This window comes from Chiloscyllium plagiosum, chromosome 27 (assembly GCF_004010195.1).
Source record: "Chiloscyllium plagiosum isolate BGI_BamShark_2017 chromosome 27, ASM401019v2, whole genome shotgun sequence".
Lineage (NCBI taxonomy): Eukaryota > Metazoa > Chordata > Chondrichthyes > Orectolobiformes > Hemiscylliidae > Chiloscyllium > Chiloscyllium plagiosum.
The window spans coordinates 19,513,485-19,519,163 of NC_057736.1; the positions used below are offsets into that span (position 1 = coordinate 19,513,485).

Below are 5,679 nucleotides of genomic sequence, written 5' to 3' on the forward strand. Positions count from 1 at the left end.
GTAGGCCGAAAATGTCGTTGAAGTGCAAGGTTGGCCATGGTCATATTGAATGGTGCAGAGTTTAGATCAGAGCGGTGCTGGAAAAGCACAGCAGGTCAGGCAGCATCTGAGGAGCAGGAAAATCGACGTTTCAGGCAAAAGCCCTTCATCAGGAATAGAAGCAGGAAGCCTCCAGGGCAGAGAGATAAATAGTGGGGGGGTGGAGCTGGGGAGAAGATAGCAAAGAGTACAATAGGTGAATGGGGGTGGGGATGGAGGTGATAGGTCAGAGGGGAGAGTGGGGGAAGGTAGCAAAGTGTACAATAGGTGAATGGGGGTGGGGACGGAGGTGATAGGTCAGAGGGAAGGTGGAGCAGATAGATGGGAAGGGAGATTGGCACCTCCTACCTCCCTCCCCCCCATTTATCTCTCCACCCTGGAGGCTTCCTGCCTCTATTCCTGATGAAGGGCTTTTGCCTGAAAGATTGATTTTCCTGCTCCTCAGATGCTGCCTGACCTGCTGTGCTTTTCCAGCACCGCTCTGATCTAAACTCTGGTTTCCGGCATCTGCAGTCCTCACTTTTGCTTATATTGAATGGTGCAGCAGAATTGATGGGCCATAAGGTCTAATCCTGCTACTTTTTGTCTTTTATGTGTTTATGATCTGCCTTTGTGTCCAGCAAATATAACACTTTACCAAATATTCAGCAGAAATACGAGACAGTCAATTCAAGAAGACTCTCGCCTCATGAATTTGGTTTTGAAGGTATTTATATTGAGTTGTTACCATGAGTCCAAAGCAAAGTGATCATAAATATATAATAATCGCTATAAACTTCTATCAAGTATTCAGGAACACCAATAAGTACAATTTCTTTCTGTTGATTTCTTTATAGGAAGCATCACCACTACAGGGTGTTGGTTTGTGGTCAGGCAGTTTTCATGAGAAAGTAGGTTTCAATGCAGAGAATTGTCAGTGCGGAGCTTTCTTCTGCAAGAAGTAGTTGAGGTAAAGAGATTAGATGCTTTTAAATGGCAACTAGATAAATACATGAGTGAAAAAGAAGATTATGCTGATAGGATGAGAAGTATGGTGTGAGAAGGCTTGGGTGGAGCTTATCACCACCATAGTGGGCTGAGTGATCTCACTGGAGGCTTTGAATATTTTGCACTGACAAATTTAATAATTACAATTCTCTTTTATTATGTGGTTTGATGCCACTCAATGGTTTTGAGTTCAAGATAGGCTGTTTGAGAAGAAGGTAAAGTCAATAACTTTCTTCTGGTTTAGACTTCAACAACTACTTATTACAGATTAACACTAAATTCTGCCCTGATCTTATATTCACTTTGGACAAGAACTAATCTATTTTTTCTGTGAGTTCATGCTCATATGCTCATGTCTGTCAACCAGAATACAAGTCTGGCCTGGTGTGGAGTGTTCTAACTTCACCCACACTGTGCTACTTATGCTCAGTGATGTGTGGCTCTATGGCATCATTGCAAAGTTGTACTCCTGTCCTGAAGTTCTTACACAACAGATTCCATTAAATTTTCTTCACCGAATGTAGTAAGAAATAATTACTACATGAGTTTAGCACATTGTAAGAAAACCTTTAGCAGTATAACAACAGTAATTGGGTCAGCTTTCTCATTGTTTTGTTGCAGAGGCTGGCATATATCATGACTACAGCTAGATTATTTGCAGCAGCGATATTCAGGAAATGCAGAAAAAAAATTGGAGAACAGTTAATGAACTGATTTACTGTCAACCACAGTGATGCTAATGAAACGATTCCATTTTGAAATCAGAATGGCAGAGATTCAACTGGAATCCTATAACGTCATGTGTGTAACCATAGTGCCAGAATATCATGGCAGCTCCATTATTTCTTAGCATGTTGTGGAATGTATGTGCATTACGATGAGAGCTGTTTGTCCTGGTGAGGAAGAACTTTCCACTTAAAGCTAGTTCTGCATGAGCACCAAGCTCTCCACAATCAGAGATAAAACAGGTTAAAGGGAGAGTGAAGCAACATCCATTCTGTCATAGTATCATTTATGAAAAGAGCATGTCCTACTGCAAGAGTTAGGGTTGCAAGATATTTTCTTTGTAATTACTCCAATTCTAATGATGAGGTGGTGCTGGTGTTGGACTGGGGTGGACAAAGTTAAAAATCACACAACACCAGGTTATAGTCCAACAGGTTTATTTGGAGGTTCAGGTAGTCAATCCTTTATCTGAAACCCTCGAGACCAGCTGTCTTTCGGATTTCAGAATTTTTCAGGTAAAGGATTCAATGACATTTTCATAGTAAAATAAAAGTTACTGAACAGCAGACCCACCTGTGATTACTACGAGCACTGAAACAGAATTGATGCCTGCCAGTGCTGGGCCACGCTGCTACGTCACATCTGAGAGGGTGTGGGGTTGCGTTAATTGTTTGCAACCTTGTTAATGTGAAAAAAACTTCGGATTTTGGAGCTTTTCGGATTTTGTAATTTCGGATAAAGGATTGTTTACCTGTAATAGCTTTTGGAGCCCTACTCCTTCGTCAGGTAGCTAGATACCCGACAGAGGAGCAGCACACTGAAAGCTAGTACTTCCAAATAAACCTGTTGGACTATAGCCTGGTGTTGTGTGATTTTTAACTTTGTCCAATTCTAATGGCTGACTGTGTATTAGAACCACCCATCTGCAAAGAATTAAAATCTATTTTCCCATGAAAACTGCCTGGCCACAATCCAACAGAGCAACATCCTGTAATGGTGATAATTCCCATTAAAAAAAATCAACAGAAAGAAATACTATTTAGTGGTGTTTGTCACTGGCACTGATAAGCAGATCCAAGTTGCAGATAACAAGTATAAACTTTATAGAGGTTTATAAAATTATGAACTTCATTGTTTTATTTTTCTGGCTTTGTATTCTGTGTTTTGAGATGGCGCCTGAGAGAGAAGACACTAATCAACACTTTTATTGGTATTTGCAGTAAATACACGTGACAATAAATCCAATCAAATAGATAAGATGAATAGCCAAGGTCATTTTCCAAGGATAGGGGAGCTCAAACTAGAGGGCATAGTATTAAGGCGAGAGGCGAGAGATTTAAAAGGGATCTGAAGGGAATCTTTTACACACAGAAGGTGGTGCGTGTATGGAATGAACTGTCAGAAGAAGTGGTAGAGGTGGGTACAATTACAACATTTAAAAGTAATTTGGACAGGTACATGAATAGAAAAGCTATAGAGGGATATGGGCTAAACGCAGGGAAATGGGACTAGTTGTGTTTGAGATACCTGGTCAGCATGATCGAATTGACCTGAAGGGACTGTTGTCATGCTGTATATCTGTAAGTTTGTAAGCTTCAATGCATAGCAGAATGTGGACAAATTGTATCAAGTTGACGATAAGCAGCTGTTCTGAGTGAGATATATAATAAAGAGAAAGGATTAGGAGAAGAAACATTCCTACAGTGACCGTTGGAGTGCTACTTCTTTCCACACTCTGGGATGAAATTTATCTGGACCCAATGACTATTTTTCCAATACTATTTTTCTGGTAATTGTAATTATCTTGAGTTCATCCCTCTCAATTTGTGATTTACAGCTATTTCCAGACTGTATATAGTGCAGAAACAGAGAGAGTTTCCAGCCATGGAGAAGAACAATACTACCGGTCATTAATATAAGTTAGTCACAGACATCAAATAGAGGATTCAGAAGGAACATCTTTATCTAGAGAATGGTGAGAATGTGGAACTCTATCACAAGGTATGCTTGAAGTGAATAGTATAGATGTATTGAAGGGGAAGATAGGTAAGTGTATGAGGAAAAGGGGAATAAAGAGTGTGATGATAATATTAGAAAAACAAGATGAGAGAACATTTGAATGGAAAATAAACAAATGGGTTGTTTCCGTGCTAACTAGCTTTGATAAATAATTTTATATAATATCCTCCAATCCCTCACTCTATCAACAGAACATTCTATTTAATTATTTCTCGAACTTCCTCTTTTTCTAACTTCTCCTTATGCATCTATGGTATTTGCTTCGATTAGTTTCTGAGGCAGCAAGTTCCATATTTGATGCATTCTCAGTCTTCTTACTAAGTTCCTTATTGGACTTATTAGAATGATTTTCTATTTATGGCCCCTGGCTTTGGACTTTCCCACAAGTGGAAACATTCACTCCACATCTACCCAATGAAAGCACTTCATAAATTTAAGGTCCTGTATCAGGTTACTCCCTCAGTCTTCTACTTTCTAACAAAAAGACCCTCAGTCTGTTCAGTCATTCGATGCCATTAAGGAGGGAAGTAGAGGAAATAATCAGCATTGCAGGTAACTGTCTTGGTGCACTTAATTAAAATGATTTGTGCATATTGACCTTATAAAGAAAAATTGTCTAAATGTCAAAAGAATACCCATTAATTTGATGATGCCTTTGTGATGACTACTATTTAAAGAGAGGTGTATGAGAACTTTGAACCGATTAAATTTTCTTCACCGAATGTAGTAAGAAATAATTACTACATGAGTTTAGCACATTGTAAGAAAACCTTTATCAGTATAATAACAGTAATTGGGTCAGCTTTCTCATTGTTTTGTTGCAGAGGGTGGCATACATCATGACTACAGCTAGATTATTTGCAGCAGCGATATTCAGGAAATGCAGAAAAAAAATTGGAGAACAGTTAATGAACTGATTTACTGTCAACCACAGTGATGCTAATGAAATGATTTTTGCGACACACACACACAAATAAATATATATATATTAAATTGGCTGAAAATTGGGTTACAAATTCCTGAGAGAGTATGCTTCAATCCTGCCTGTCCTTGAGAGGAAACAGTTTCATACTGTTTTTGAACAGCCTCACACTAGAATGAACAGATTTGTGTCACTTTCATTAGCTGTGGCATTACAGCTAACACAACAGGAAATGAAACTCTCACATTTAACTTTAGGACAGGAATACTTCCACAACACCCTTCAAGGAAACATACAGTTTGAAATGTGTCTTCTGCCCATCTCTCCTGCAGACACAGGCCTAGGAATTTGAGCAAGTTCAACCTTTGGGAGGCAATGGCTATATTTGAATAGTGAGGAATGGTGAAGTGCCAATATATGGCCCGGTTCTCTTTAAGGGACACCTATTCGACTGCATATGGATCGGATTTAGTTGAATACCATCTGCTGTTTCAAATCAAATCAATCGACTGTGTAAATGCATAGCAATCAGCAGCTGTTTCAGTAGTGGGCACTGCTTGCTGATTTCTATGGTCTTTACCAATGTAATGGACAGCGCAGCTCTTGCTTGTACTGTGAATGCACTAGTTGATAAATCAATCATAACTTACCCCTTTAGACACAGAATAATTCTAGTGATTCTGTGCCACACTCCTTTAAGGCCAGTAGTATATTCGTTCTGAGGTACAATTCACAGAACTAAACGCAGGACACATGAGATCCTTTCTGTGAATGTACGGCTTTTGATTTTATTTTATCAGCATTTAAATTTACAATATACAAGTTACTGCCTCCTCTGTCCTCAAGTTTTCCAGAATGCACTTACTAAATCTACGTTGTATTGCCAGTCAAGAAGCAAATCAGTCAATGATGTAGTCAGACTAAGATTTTCAACAGTATCGGCCTGGGAGAATTGGCCACTATTTAATTTTGCTTGCTGATTGATT

At 39.1% G+C, this 5,679-nt stretch overlaps 1 long non-coding RNA gene across 1 annotated transcript; it reads left to right on the plus strand.

Moving 5' to 3' along the window:
- The first annotated feature begins 3,131 nt into the window (after positions 1-3,131).
- Positions 3,132-4,739, plus strand: LOC122563424. The gene is made up of 3 exons (XR_006315592.1): positions 3,132-3,168; positions 3,590-3,753; positions 4,596-4,739. It is a non-coding gene; the product is annotated as an uncharacterized LOC122563424 (long non-coding RNA).
- Positions 4,740-5,679: the final 940 nt, after the last annotated feature.